The sequence below is a fragment of the Salmo salar genome, chromosome ssa06 (assembly GCF_905237065.1).
Source record: "Salmo salar chromosome ssa06, Ssal_v3.1, whole genome shotgun sequence".
Lineage (NCBI taxonomy): Eukaryota > Metazoa > Chordata > Actinopteri > Salmoniformes > Salmonidae > Salmo > Salmo salar.
In genome coordinates, this window is record NC_059447.1 from 24290976 (window position 1) to 24305187 (window position 14212).

The 14212-nt window shown below is 44.7% G+C and overlaps 11 non-coding genes across 11 annotated transcripts; all 11 read left to right on the forward strand.

Moving 5' to 3' along the window:
• The first annotated feature begins 39 nt into the window (after nt 1-39).
• On the forward strand, nt 40-158 carry LOC123743654 (5S ribosomal RNA). The gene has a single exon (XR_006770510.1). It is a non-coding gene; the product is annotated as a 5S ribosomal RNA (ribosomal RNA).
• Nucleotides 159-1346: 1188 nt separating this feature from the next.
• Nucleotides 1347-1465, forward strand: LOC123743576 (5S ribosomal RNA). The gene has a single exon (XR_006770432.1). It is a non-coding gene; the product is annotated as a 5S ribosomal RNA (ribosomal RNA).
• Nucleotides 1466-2656: 1191 nt separating this feature from the next.
• LOC123743655 (5S ribosomal RNA) lies at nt 2657-2775 on the forward strand. The gene has a single exon (XR_006770511.1). It is a non-coding gene; the product is annotated as a 5S ribosomal RNA (ribosomal RNA).
• A 1189-nt stretch (nt 2776-3964) lies between these two features.
• Nucleotides 3965-4083, forward strand: LOC123743577 (5S ribosomal RNA). Its single transcript, XR_006770433.1, has one exon. It is a non-coding gene; the product is annotated as a 5S ribosomal RNA (ribosomal RNA).
• Nucleotides 4084-5272: 1189 nt separating this feature from the next.
• LOC123743656 (5S ribosomal RNA) lies at nt 5273-5391 on the forward strand. The gene has a single exon (XR_006770512.1). It is a non-coding gene; the product is annotated as a 5S ribosomal RNA (ribosomal RNA).
• A 1188-nt stretch (nt 5392-6579) lies between these two features.
• On the forward strand, nt 6580-6698 carry LOC123743657 (5S ribosomal RNA). Its single transcript, XR_006770513.1, has one exon. It is a non-coding gene; the product is annotated as a 5S ribosomal RNA (ribosomal RNA).
• A 1187-nt stretch (nt 6699-7885) lies between these two features.
• LOC123743658 (5S ribosomal RNA) lies at nt 7886-8004 on the forward strand. Its single transcript, XR_006770514.1, has one exon. It is a non-coding gene; the product is annotated as a 5S ribosomal RNA (ribosomal RNA).
• A 1191-nt stretch (nt 8005-9195) lies between these two features.
• On the forward strand, nt 9196-9314 carry LOC123743659 (5S ribosomal RNA). Its single transcript, XR_006770515.1, has one exon. It is a non-coding gene; the product is annotated as a 5S ribosomal RNA (ribosomal RNA).
• A 1190-nt stretch (nt 9315-10504) lies between these two features.
• On the forward strand, nt 10505-10623 carry LOC123743578 (5S ribosomal RNA). Its single transcript, XR_006770434.1, has one exon. It is a non-coding gene; the product is annotated as a 5S ribosomal RNA (ribosomal RNA).
• A 1188-nt stretch (nt 10624-11811) lies between these two features.
• On the forward strand, nt 11812-11930 carry LOC123743660 (5S ribosomal RNA). The gene has a single exon (XR_006770516.1). It is a non-coding gene; the product is annotated as a 5S ribosomal RNA (ribosomal RNA).
• A 1190-nt stretch (nt 11931-13120) lies between these two features.
• Nucleotides 13121-13239, forward strand: LOC123743661 (5S ribosomal RNA). Its single transcript, XR_006770517.1, has one exon. It is a non-coding gene; the product is annotated as a 5S ribosomal RNA (ribosomal RNA).
• Nucleotides 13240-14212: the final 973 nt, after the last annotated feature.

Consider the following 14212-nt stretch of genomic DNA (forward strand, 5'->3'; position numbering starts at 1 on the left):
CACGTTGACTTTATATAGTGTACCAAGAATTGTCCCTTCGCTTACGGCCATACCAGCCTGAATACGCCCGATCTCGTCCGATCTCGGAAGCTAAGCAGGGTCGGGCCTGGTTAGTACTTGGATGGGAGACCGCCTGGGAATACCAGGTGCTGTAAGCTTTTTGCTCCGGTTGAGGGTTCTCTTGTGTCATGCATGGAGCAGAGCAACTGCCTTTTATTTATGGCCCTAATAATATTGTGTCTTTTTATTGGACTAAATGCAGTTTGTTAGTGCTTCCCTGCCCTGATCAAATCAAAGCAAATATTGGACGGTGCGTTTCCCTCAAAATGTAGGCAGTACATTCAGCATTTCTTTTTAGTCTAGGAGACTGTCAATGTGTGTAGTCCATTAGGGCCCAGTAAAATCCCTTCAATGTTTTGCCTGATTCCCCCAAAGTCCCCCTTTTCTCCGTTTACATTTCCCCGTTGACCGTTTGTCCCTGTTTCTGCAGGTTTTCAACCTCAAAAGTACACCTTTGTAATAGAAATATAACACGTTTGGATGTTCTATGTCCACGACATTGTTTAAAGCCTATCAGGAGACCACTTTTGAGGTCTGGGAAAAATGGAAGACATTTCGATTTTGGGGTGTAGTTACCCTTTAAACCCGAGTGTGCGCCAGGGAGAGACCTTTGTTTGGTTAAGCGGTGTTGCTGTAGCGCTCATGTGATTGCGGAGTTTGCAAAACAAATGGCCACTGGATTGACGCAAATAATCATGATATAATTCTGCCAGGCTGGCATAGGCTACTTTGCAGTTAACATTTAATTGAGAAGGTTTTGGGGGAAGCCTTTCCTTCTCTACCACAAGAAGGTTATCATTAGCCTCATCGCTAACGGCTACACAAAGTGTAGACACGCGCGCGCTCCGCACGAATGCGCACAGAAATTGGGCAGTCCTGTGCCGTTCCTGAAAGTTGCATGGAAAAACGAATCGCTGATGCATTTTGTTCAAGTCTTATGATTCACTTGGGCAAATGAATGCATTTTCTAACAAGTTGAAGGGATTTAATTGATTTCCTCCTTAGGTCAATACATTTTAGAATATTGTTGAATTTCGGTTTAATGTCTGGATTCCGTGACTCCGTGTGGGCGAGCCGTATTTTCTAGGGCCCTAGTCTATGAAGTTGTCATAAGTGTCAACATAGGATATGCCCTCTCTCCCCCGCCCACAAGAGTCAAATATAGGGCGTGGAAATGTAAGCAAGGTTTGAGCTTTTTCAGAGTGTGTCACAAAGTGGACATTTCGCTGTCTCTTATGAGTGAGCGACACGTTGACTTTATATAGTGTACCAAGAACTGTCACTTCACTTACGGCCATACCAGCCTGAATACGCCCGATCTCGTCCGATCTCGGAAGCTAAGCAGGGTCGGGCCTGGTTAGTACTTGGATGGGAGACCGCCTGGGAATACCAGGTGCTGTAAGCTTTTTGCTCCGGTAGAGGGTTCTCTTGTGTCATGCATGGAGCAGAGCAACTGCCTTTTATTTATGGCCCTAATAATATTGTGTCTTTTTATTGGACTAAATGCAGTTTGTTAGTGCTTCCCTGCCCTGATCAAATCAAAGCAAATATTGGACGGTGCGTTTCCCTCAAAATGTAGGCAGTACATTCAGCATTTCTTTTTAGTCTAGGAGACTGTCAATGTGTGTAGTCCATTAGGGCCCAGTAAAATCCCTTCAATGTTTTGCCTGATTCCCCCAAAGTCCCCCCTTTTCTCCGTTTACATTTCCCCGTTGACCGTTTGTCCCTGTTTCTGCAGGTTTTCAACCTCAAAAGTACACCTTTGTAATAGAAATATAACACGTTTGGATGTTCTATGTCCACGACATTGTTTAAAGCCTATCAGGAGACCACTTTTGAGGTCTGGGAAAAATGGAAGACATTTCGATTTTGGGGTGTAGTTACCCTTTAAACCCGAGTGTGCGCCAGGGAGAGACCTTTGTTTGGTTAAGCGGTGTTGCTGTAGCGCTCATGTGATTGCGGAGTTTGCAAAACAAATGGCCACTGGATTGACGCAAATAATCATGATATAATTCTGCCAGGCTGGCATAGGCTACTTTGCAGTTAACATTTAATTGAGAAGGTTTTGGGGGAAGCCTTTCCTTCTCTACCACAAGAAGGTTATCATTAGCCTCATCGCTAACGGCTACACAAAGTGTAGACACGCGCGCGCTCCGCACGAATGCGCACAGAAATTGGGCAGTCCTGTGCCGTTCCTGAAAGTTGCATGGAAAAACGAATCGCTGATGCATTTTGTTCAAGTCTTATGATTCACTTGGGCAAATGAATGCATTTTCTAACAAGTTGAAGGGATTTAATTGATTTCCTCCTTAGGTCAATACATTTTAGAATATTGTTGAATTTCGGTTTAATGTCTGGATTCCGTGACTCCGTGTGGGCGAGCCGTATTTTCTAGGGCCCTAGTCTATGAAGTTGTCATAAGTGTCAACATAGGATATGCCCTCTTCTCCCCCCGCCCACAAGAGTCAAATATAGGGCCTGGAAATGTAAGCAAGGTTTGAGCTTTTTCAGAGTGTGTCACAAAGTGGACATTTCGCTGTCTCTTATGAGTGAGCGACACGTTGACTTTATATAGTGTACCAAGAATTGTCCCTTCGCTTACGGCCATACCAGCCTGAATACGCCCGATCTCGTCCGATCTCGGAAGCTAAGCAGGGTCGGGCCTGGTTAGTACTTGGATGGGAGACCGCCTGGGAATACCAGGTGCTGTAAGCTTTTTGCTCCGGTTGAGGGTTCTCTTGTGTCATGCATGGAGCAGAGCAACTGCCTTTTATTTATGGCCCTAATAATATTGTGTCTTTTTATTGGACTAAATGCAGTTTGTTAGTGCTTCCCTGCCCTGATCAAATCAAAGCAAATATTGGACGGTGCGTTTCCCTCAAAATGTAGGCAGTACATTCAGCATTTCTTTTTAGTCTAGGAGACTGTCAATGTGTGTAGTCCATTAGGGCCCAGTAAAATCCCTTCAATGTTTTGCCTGATTCCCCCAAAGTCCCCCTTTTCTCCGTTTACATTTCCCCGTTGACCGTTTGTCCCTGTTTCTGCAGGTTTTCAACCTCAAAAGTACACCTTTGTAATAGAAATATAACACGTTTGGATGTTCTATGTCCACGACATTGTTTAAAGCCTATCAGGAGACCACTTTTGAGGTCTGGGAAAAATGGAAGACATTTCGATTTTGGGGTGTAGTTACCCTTTAAACCCGAGTGTGCGCCAGGGAGAGACCTTTGTTTGGTTAAGCGGTGTTGCTGTAGCGCTCATGTGATTGCGGAGTTTGCAAAACAAATGGCCACTGGATTGACGCAAATAATCATGATATAATTCTGCCAGGCTGGCATAGGCTACTTTGCAGTTAACATTTAATTGAGAAGGTTTTGGGGGAAGCCTTTCCTTCTCTACCACAAGAAGGTTATCATTAGCCTCATCGCTAACGGCTACACAAAGTGTAGACACGCGCGCGCTCCGCACGAATGCGCACAGAAATTGGGCAGTCCTGTGCCGTTCCTGAAAGTTGCATGGAAAAACGAATCGCTGATGCATTTTGTTCAAGTCTTATGATTCACTTGGGCAAATGAATGCATTTTCTAACAAGTTGAAGGGATTTAATTGATTTCCTCCTTAGGTCAATACATTTTAGAATATTGTTGAATTTCGGTTTAATGTCTGGATTCCGTGACTCCGTGTGGGCGAGCCGTATTTTCTAGGGCCCTAGTCTATGAAGTTGTCATAAGTGTCAACATAGGATATGCCCTCTTTCCCCCGCCCCACAAGAGTCAAATATAGGGCCTGGAACTGTAAGCAAGGTTTGAGCTTTTTCAGAGTGTGTCACAAAGTGGACATTTCGCTGTCTCTTATGAGTGAGCGACACGTTGACTTTATATAGTGTACCAAGAACTGTCACTTCACTTACGGCCATACCAGCCTGAATACGCCCGATCTCGTCCGATCTCGGAAGCTAAGCAGGGTCGGGCCTGGTTAGTACTTGGATGGGAGACCGCCTGGGAATACCAGGTGCTGTAAGCTTTTTGCTCCGGTTGAGGGTTCTCTTGTGTCATGCATGGAGCAGAGCAACTGCCTTTTATTTATGGCCCTAATAATATTGTGTCTTTTTATTGGACTAAATGCAGTTTGTTAGTGCTTCCCTGCCCTGATCAAATCAAAGCAAATATTGGACGGTGCGTTTCCCTCAAAATGTAGGCAGTACATTCAGCATTTCTTTTTAGTCTAGGAGACTGTCAATGTGTGTAGTCCATTAGGGCCCAGTAAAATCCCTTCAATGTTTTGCCTGATTCGCCCAAAGTCCCCCCTTTTCTCCGTTTACATTTCCCCGTTGACCGTTTGTCCCTGTTTCTGCAGGTTTTCAACCTCAAAAGTACACCTTTGTAATAGAAATATAACACGTTTGGATGTTCTATGTCCACGACATTGTTTAAAGCCTATCAGGAGACCACTTTTGAGGTCTGGGAAAAATGGAAGACATTTCGATTTTGGGGTGTAGTTACCCTTTAAACCCGAGTGTGCGCCAGGGAGAGACCTTTGTTTGGTTAAGCGGTGTTGCTGTAGCGCTCATGTGATTGCGGAGTTTGCAAAACAAATGGCCACTGGATTGACGCAAATAATCATGATATAATTCTGCCAGGCTGGCATAGGCTACTTTGCAGTTAACATTTAATTGAGAAGGTTTTGGGGGAAGCCTTTCCTTCTCTACCACAAGAAGGTTATCATTAGCCTCATCGCTAACGGCTACACAAAGTGTAGACACGCGCGCGCTCCGCACGAATGCGCACAGAAATTGGGCAGTCCTGTGCCGTTCCTGAAAGTTGCATGGAAAAACGAATCGCTGATGCATTTTGTTCAAGTCTTATGATTCACTTGGGCAAATGAATGCATTTTCTAACAAGTTGAAGGGATTTAATTGATTTCCTCCTTAGGTCAATACATTTTAGAATATTGTTGAATTTCGGTTTAATGTCTGGATTCCGTGACTCCGTGTGGGCGAGCCGTATTTTCTAGGGCCCTAGTCTATGAAGTTGTCATAAGTGTCAACATAGGATATGCCCTCTTATCCCCCCCCACAAGAGTCAAATATAGGGCCTGGAACTGTAAGCAAGGTTTGAGCTTTTTCAGAGTGTGTCACAAAGTGGACATTTCGCTGTCTCTTATGAGTGAGCGACACGTTGACTTTATATAGTGTACCAAGAATTGTCCCTTCGCTTACGGCCATACCAGCCTGAATACGCCCGATCTCGTCCGATCTCGGAAGCTAAGCAGGGTCGGGCCTGGTTAGTACTTGGATGGGAGACCGCCTGGGAATACCAGGTGCTGTAAGCTTTTGCTCCGGTTGAGGGTTCTCTTGTGTCATGCATGGAGCAGAGCAACTGCCTTTTATTTATGGCCCTAATAATATTGTGTCTTTTTATTGGACTAAATGCAGTTTGTTAGTGCTTCCCTGCCCTGATCAAATCAAAGCAAATATTGGACGGTGCGTTTCCCTCAAAATGTAGGCAGTACATTCAGCATTTCTTTTTAGTCTAGGAGACTGTCAATGTGTGTAGTCCATTAGGGCCCAGTAAAATCCCTTCAATGTTTTGCCTGATTCGCCCAAAGTCCCCCCTTTTCTCCGTTTACATTTCCCCGTTGACCGTTTGTCCCTGTTTCTGCAGGTTTTCAACCTCAAAAGTACACCTTTGTAATAGAAATATAACACGTTTGGATGTTCTATGTCCACGACATTGTTTAAAGCCTATCAGGAGACCACTTTTGAGGTCTGGGAAAAATGGAAGACATTTCGATTTTGGGGTGTAGTTACCCTTTAAACCCGAGTGTGCGCCAGGGAGAGACCTTTGTTTGGTTAAGCGGTGTTGCTGTAGCGCTCATGTGATTGCGGAGTTTGCAAAACAAATGGCCACTGGATTGACGCAAATAATCATGATATAATTCTGCCAGGCTGGCATAGGCTACTTTGCAGTTAACATTTAATTGAGAAGGTTTTGGGGGAAGCCTTTCCTTCTCTACCACAAGAAGGTTATCATTAGCCTCATCGCTAACGGCTACACAAAGTGTAGACACGCGCGCGCTCCGCACGAATGCGCACAGAAATTGGGCAGTCCTGTGCCGTTCCTGAAAGTTGCATGGAAAAACGAATCGCTGATGCATTTTGTTCAAGTCTTATGATTCACTTGGGCAAATGAATGCATTTTCTAACAAGTTGAAGGGATTTAATTGATTTCCTCCTTAGGTCAATACATTTTAGAATATTGTTGAATTTCGGTTTAATGTCTGGATTCCGTGACTCCGTGTGGGCGAGCCGTATTTTCTAGGGCCCTAGTCTATGAAGTTGTCATAAGTGTCAACATAGGATATGCCCTCTCTTCCCCGCCCACAAGAGTCAAATATAGGGCCTGGAACTGTAAGCAAGGTTTGAGCTTTTTCAGAGTGTGTCACAAAGTGGACATTTCGCTGTCTCTTATGAGTGAGCGACACGTTGACTTTATATAGTGTACCAAGAATTGTCCCTTCGCTTACGGCCATACCAGCCTGAATACGCCCGATCTCGTCCGATCTCGGAAGCTAAGCAGGGTCGGGCCTGGTTAGTACTTGGATGGGAGACCGCCTGGGAATACCAGGTGCTGTAAGCTTTTGCTCCGGTTGAGGGTTCTCTTGTGTCATGCATGGAGCAGAGCAACTGCCTTTTATTTATGGCCCTAATAATATTGTGTCTTTTTATTGGACTAAATGCAGTTTGTTAGTGCTTCCCTGCCCTGATCAAATCAAAGCAAATATTGGACGGTGCGTTTCCCTCAAAATGTAGGCAGTACATTCAGCATTTCTTTTAGTCTAGGAGACTGTCAATGTGTGTAGTCCATTAGGGCCCAGTAAAATCCCTTCAATGTTTTGCCTGATTCGCCCAAAGTCCCCCTTTTCTCCGTTTACATTTCCCCGTTGACCGTTTGTCCCTGTTTCTGCAGGTTTTCAACCTCAAAAGTACACCTTTGTAATAGAAATATAACACGTTTGGATGTTCTATGTCCACGACATTGTTTAAAGCCTATCAGGAGACCACTTTTGAGGTCTGGGAAAAATGGAAGACATTTCGATTTTGGGGTGTAGTTACCCTTTAAACCCGAGTGTGCGCCAGGGAGAGACCTTTGTTTGGTTAAGCGGTGTTGCTGTAGCGCTCATGTGATTGCGGAGTTTGCAAAACAAATGGCCACTGGATTGACGCAAATAATCATGATATAATTCTGCCAGGCTGGCATAGGCTACTTTGCAGTTAACATTTAATTGAGAAGGTTTTGGGGGAAGCCTTTCCTTCTCTACCACAAGAAGGTTATCATTAGCCTCATCGCTAACGGCTACACAAAGTGTAGACACGCGCGCGCTCCGCACGAATGCGCACAGAAATTGGGCAGTCCTGTGCCGTTCCTGAAAGTTGCATGGAAAAACGAATCGCTGATGCATTTTGTTCAAGTCTTATGATTCACTTGGGCAAATGAATGCATTTTCTAACAAGTTGAAGGGATTTAATTGATTTCCTCCTTAGGTCAATACATTTTAGAATATTGTTGAATTTCGGTTTAATGTCTGGATTCCGTGACTCCGTGTGGGCGAGCCGTATTTTCTAGGGCCCTAGTCTATGAAGTTGTCATAAGTGTCAACATAGGATATGCCCTCTCTCCCCCCGCCCACAAGAGTCAAATATAGGGCGTGGAAATGTAAGCAAGGTTTGAGCTTTTTCAGAGTGTGTCACAAAGTGGACATTTCGCTGTCTCTTATGAGTGAGCGACACGTTGACTTTATATAGTGTACCAAGAATTGTCCCTTCGCTTACGGCCATACCAGCCTGAATACGCCCGATCTCGTCCGATCTCGGAAGCTAAGCAGGGTCGGGCCTGGTTAGTACTTGGATGGGAGACCGCCTGGGAATACCAGGTGCTGTAAGCTTTTTGCTCCGGTTGAGGGTTCTCTTGTGTCATGCATGGAGCAGAGCAACTGCCTTTTATTTATGGCCCTAATAATATTGTGTCTTTTTATTGGACTAAATGCAGTTTGTTAGTGCTTCCCTGCCCTGATCAAATCAAAGCAAATATTGGACGGTGCGTTTCCCTCAAAATGTAGGCAGTACATTCAGCATTTCTTTTTAGTCTAGGAGACTGTCAATGTGTGTAGTCCATTAGGGCCCAGTAAAATCCCTTCAATGTTTTGCCTGATTCCCCCAAAGTCCCCCCTTTTCTCCGTTTACATTTCCCCGTTGACCGTTTGTCCCTGTTTCTGCAGGTTTTCAACCTCAAAAGTACACCTTTGTAATAGAAATATAACACGTTTGGATGTTCTATGTCCACGACATTGTTTAAAGCCTATCAGGAGACCACTTTTGAGGTCTGGGAAAAATGGAAGACATTTCGATTTTGGGGTGTAGTTACCCTTTAAACCCGAGTGTGCGCCAGGGAGAGACCTTTGTTTGGTTAAGCGGTGTTGCTGTAGCGCTCATGTGATTGCGGAGTTTGCAAAACAAATGGCCACTGGATTGACGCAAATAATCATGATATAATTCTGCCAGGCTGGCATAGGCTACTTTGCAGTTAACATTTAATTGAGAAGGTTTTGGGGGAAGCCTTTCCTTCTCTACCACAAGAAGGTTATCATTAGCCTCATCGCTAACGGCTACACAAAGTGTAGACACGCGCGCGCTCCGCACGAATGCGCACAGAAATTGGGCAGTCCTGTGCCGTTCCTGAAAGTTGCATGGAAAAACGAATCGCTGATGCATTTTGTTCAAGTCTTATGATTCACTTGGGCAAATGAATGCATTTTCTAACAAGTTGAAGGGATTTAATTGATTTCCTCCTTAGGTCAATACATTTTAGAATATTGTTGAATTTCGGTTTAATGTCTGGATTCCGTGACTCCGTGTGGGCGAGCCGTATTTTCTAGGGCCCTAGTCTATGAAGTTGTCATAAGTGTCAACATAGGATATGCCCTCTCTCCCCCCCGCCCACAAGAGTCAAATATAGGGCGTGGAAATGTAAGCAAGGTTTGAGCTTTTTCAGAGTGTGTCACAAAGTGGACATTTCGCTGTCTCTTATGAGTGAGCGACACGTTGACTTTATATAGTGTACCAAGAATCGTCCCTTCGCTTACGGCCATACCAGCCTGAATACGCCCGATCTCGTCCGATCTCGGAAGCTAAGCAGGGTCGGGCCTGGTTAGTACTTGGATGGGAGACCGCCTGGGAATACCAGGTGCTGTAAGCTTTTTGCTCCGGTTGAGGGTTCTCTTGTGTCATGCATGGAGCAGAGCAACTGCCTTTTATTTATGGCCCTAATAATATTGTGTCTTTTTATTGGACTAAATGCAGTTTGTTAGTGCTTCCCTGCCCTGATCAAATCAAAGCAAATATTGGACGGTGCGTTTCCCTCAAAATGTAGGCAGTACATTCAGCATTTCTTTTTAGTCTAGGAGACTGTCAATGTGTGTAGTCCATTAGGGCCCAGTAAAATCCCTTCAATGTTTTGCCTGATTCCCCCAAAGTCCCCCTTTTCTCCGTTTACATTTCCCCGTTGACCGTTTGTCCCTGTTTCTGCAGGTTTTCAACCTCAAAAGTACACCTTTGTAATAGAAATATAACACGTTTGGATGTTCTATGTCCACGACATTGTTTAAAGCCTATCAGGAGACCACTTTTGAGGTCTGGGAAAAATGGAAGACATTTCGATTTTGGGGTGTAGTTACCCTTTAAACCCGAGTGTGCGCCAGGGAGAGACCTTTGTTTGGTTAAGCGGTGTTGCTGTAGCGCTCATGTGATTGCGGAGTTTGCAAAACAAATGGCCACTGGATTGACGCAAATAATCATGATATAATTCTGCCAGGCTGGCATAGGCTACTTTGCAGTTAACATTTAATTGAGAAGGTTTTGGGGAAGCCTTTCCTTCTCTACCACAAGAAGGTTATCATTAGCCTCATCGCTAACGGCTACACAAAGTGTAGACACGCGCGCGCTCCGCACGAATGCGCACAGAAATTGGGCAGTCCTGTGCCGTTCCTGAAAGTTGCATGGAAAAACGAATCGCTGATGCATTTTGTTCAAGTCTTATGATTCACTTGGGCAAATGAATGCATTTTCTAACAAGTTGAAGGGATTTAATTGATTTCCTCCTTAGGTCAATACATTTTAGAATATTGTTGAATTTCGGTTTAATGTCTGGATTCCGTGACTCCGTGTGGGCGAGCCGTATTTTCTAGGGCCCTAGTCTATGAAGTTGTCATAAGTGTCAACATAGGATATGCCCTCTCTCCCCCCCCGCCCACAAGAGTCAAATATAGGGCGTGGAAATGTAAGCAAGGTTTGAGCTTTTTCAGAGTGTGTCACAAAGTGGACATTTCGCTGTCTCTTATGAGTGAGCGACACGTTGACTTTATATAGTGTACCAAGAATCGTCCCTTCACTTACGGCCATACCAGCCTGAATACGCCCGATCTCGTCCGATCTCGGAAGCTAAGCAGGGTCGGGCCTGGTTAGTACTTGGATGGGAGACCGCCTGGGAATACCAGGTGCTGTAAGCTTTTGCTCCGGTAGAGGGTTCTCTTGTGTCATGCATGGAGCAGAGCAACTGCCTTTTATTTATGGCCCTAATAATATTGTGTCTTTTTATTGGACTAAATGCAGTTTGTTAGTGCTTCCCTGCCCTGATCAAATCAAAGCAAATATTGGACGGTGCGTTTCCCTCAAAATGTAGGCAGTACATTCAGCATTTCTTTTTAGTCTAGGAGACTGTCAATGTGTGTAGTCCATTAGGGCCCAGTAAAATCCCTTCAATGTTTTGCCTGATTCCCCCAAAGTCCCCCTTTTCTCCGTTTACATTTCCCCGTTGACCGTTTGTCCCTGTTTCTGCAGGTTTTCAACCTCAAAAGTACACCTTTGTAATAGAAATATAACACGTTTGGATGTTCTATGTCCACGACATTGTTTAAAGCCTATCAGGAGACCACTTTTGAGGTCTGGGAAAAATGGAAGACATTTCGATTTTGGGGTGTAGTTACCCTTTAAACCCGAGTGTGCGCCAGGGAGAGACCTTTGTTTGGTTAAGCGGTGTTGCTGTAGCGCTCATGTGATTGCGGAGTTTGCAAAACAAATGGCCACTGGATTGACGCAAATAATCATGATATAATTCTGCCAGGCTGGCATAGGCTACTTTGCAGTTAACATTTAATTGAGAAGGTTTTGGGGGAAGCCTTTCCTTCTCTACCACAAGAAGGTTATCATTAGCCTCATCGCTAACGGCTACACAAAGTGTAGACACGCGCGCGCTCCGCACGAATGCGCACAGAAATTGGGCAGTCCTGTGCCGTTCCTGAAAGTTGCATGGAAAAACGAATCGCTGATGCATTTTGTTCAAGTCTTATGATTCACTTGGGCAAATGAATGCATTTTCTAACAAGTTGAAGGGATTTAATTGATTTCCTCCTTAGGTCAATACATTTTAGAATATTGTTGAATTTCGGTTTAATGTCTGGATTCCGTGACTCCGTGTGGGCGAGCCGTATTTTCTAGGGCCCTAGTCTATGAAGTTGTCATAAGTGTCAACATAGGATATGCCCTCTCTCCCCCCGCCCACAAGAGTCAAATATAGGGCGTGGAAATGTAAGCAAGGTTTGAGCTTTTTCAGAGTGTGTCACAAAGTGGACATTTCGCTGTCTCTTATGAGTGAGCGACACGTTGACTTTATATAGTGTACCAAGAATTGTCCCTTCGCTTACGGCCATACCAGCCTGAATACGCCCGATCTCGTCCGATCTCGGAAGCTAAGCAGGGTCGGGCCTGGTTAGTACTTGGATGGGAGACCGCCTGGGAATACCAGGTGCTGTAAGCTTTTGCTCCGGTTGAGGGTTCTCTTGTGTCATGCATGGAGCAGAGCAACTGCCTTTTATTTATGGCCCTAATAATATTGTGTCTTTTTATTGGACTAAATGCAGTTTGTTAGTGCTTCCCTGCCCTGATCAAATCAAAGCAAATATTGGACGGTGCGTTTCCCTCAAAATGTAGGCAGTACATTCAGCATTTCTTTTTAGTCTAGGAGACTGTCAATGTGTGTAGTCCATTAGGGCCCAGTAAAATCCCTTCAATGTTTTGCCTGATTCCCCCAAAGTCCCCCCTTTTCTCCGTTTACATTTCCCCGTTGACCGTTTGTCCCTGTTTCTGCAGGTTTTCAACCTCAAAAGTACACCTTTGTAATAGAAATATAACACGTTTGGATGTTCTATGTCCACGACATTGTTTAAAGCCTATCAGGAGACCACTTTTGAGGTCTGGGAAAAATGGAAGACATTTCGATTTTGGGGTGTAGTTACCCTTTAAACCCGAGTGTGCGCCAGGGAGAGACCTTTGTTTGGTTAAGCGGTGTTGCTGTAGCGCTCATGTGATTGCGGAGTTTGCAAAACAAATGGCCACTGGATTGACGCAAATAATCATGATATAATTCTGCCAGGCTGGCATAGGCTACTTTGCAGTTAACATTTAATTGAGAAGGTTTTGGGGGAAGCCTTTCCTTCTCTACCACAAGAAGGTTATCATTAGCCTCATCGCTAACGGCTACACAAAGTGTAGACACGCGCGCGCTCCGCACGAATGCGCACAGAAATTGGGCAGTCCTGTGCCGTTCCTGAAAGTTGCATGGAAAAACGAATCGCTGATGCATTTTGTTCAAGTCTTATGATTCACTTGGGCAAATGAATGCATTTTCTAACAAGTTGAAGGGATTTAATTGATTTCCTCCTTAGGTCAATACATTTTAGAATATTGTTGAATTTCGGTTTAATGTCTGGATTCCGTGACTCCGTGTGGGCGAGCCGTATTTTCTAGGGCCCTAGTCTATGAAGTTGTCATAAGTGTCAACATAGGATATGCCCTCTCTCCCCCCCGCCCACAAGAGTCAAATATAGGGCGTGGAAATGTAAGCAAGGTTTGAGCTTTTTCAGAGTGTGTCACAAAGTGGACATTTCGCTGTCTCTTATGAGTGAGCGACACGTTGACTTTATATAGTGTACCAAGAATCGTCCCTTCGCTTACGGCCATACCAGCCTGAATACGCCCGATCTCGTCCGATCTCGGAAGCTAAGCAGGGTCGGGCCTGGTTAGTACTTGGATGGGAGACCGCCTGGGAATACCAGGTGCTGTAAGCTTTTGCTCCGGTTGAGGGTTCTCTTGTGTCATGCATGGAGCAGAGCAACTGCCTTTTATTTATGGCCCTAATAATATTGTGTCTTTTTATTGGACTAAATGCAGTTTGTTAGTGCTTCCCTGCCCTGATCAAATCAAAGCAAATATTGGACGGTGCGTTTCCCTCAAAATGTAGGCAGTACATTCAGCATTTCTTTTTAGTCTAGGAGACTGTCAATGTGTGTAGTCCATTAGGGCCCAGTAAAATCCCTTCAATGTTTTGCCTGATTCCCCCAAAGTCCCCCTTTTCTCCGTTTACATTTCCCCGTTGACCGTTTGTCCCTGTTTCTGCAGGTTTTCAACCTCAAAAGTACACCTTTGTAATAGAAATATAACACGTTTGGATGTTCTATGTCCACGACATTGTTTAAAGCCTATCAGGAGACCACTTTTGAGGTCTGGGAAAAATGGAAGACATTTCGATTTTGGGGTGTAGTTACCCTTTAAACCCGAGTGTGCGCCAGGGAGAGACCTTTGTTTGGTTAAGCGGTGTTGCTGTAGCGCTCATGTGATTGCGGAGTTTGCAAAACAAATGGCCACTGGATTGACGCAAATAATCATGATATAATTCTGCCAGGCTGGCATAGGCTACTTTGCAGTTAACATTTAATTGAGAAGGTTTTGGGGGAAGCCTTTCCTTCTCTACCACAAGAAGGTTATCATTAGCCTCCTCGCTAACGGCTACACAAAGTGTAGACACGCGCGCGCTCCGCACGAATGCGCACAGAAATTGGGCAGTCCTGTGCCGTTCCTGAAAGTTGCATGGAAAAACGAATCGCTGATGCATTTTGTTCAAGTCTTATGATTCACTTGGGCAAATGAATGCATTTTCTAACAAGTTGAAGGGATTTAATTGATTTCCTCCTTAGGTCAATACATTTTAGAATATTGTTGAATTTCGGTTTAATGTCTGGATTCCGTGACTCCGTGTGGGCG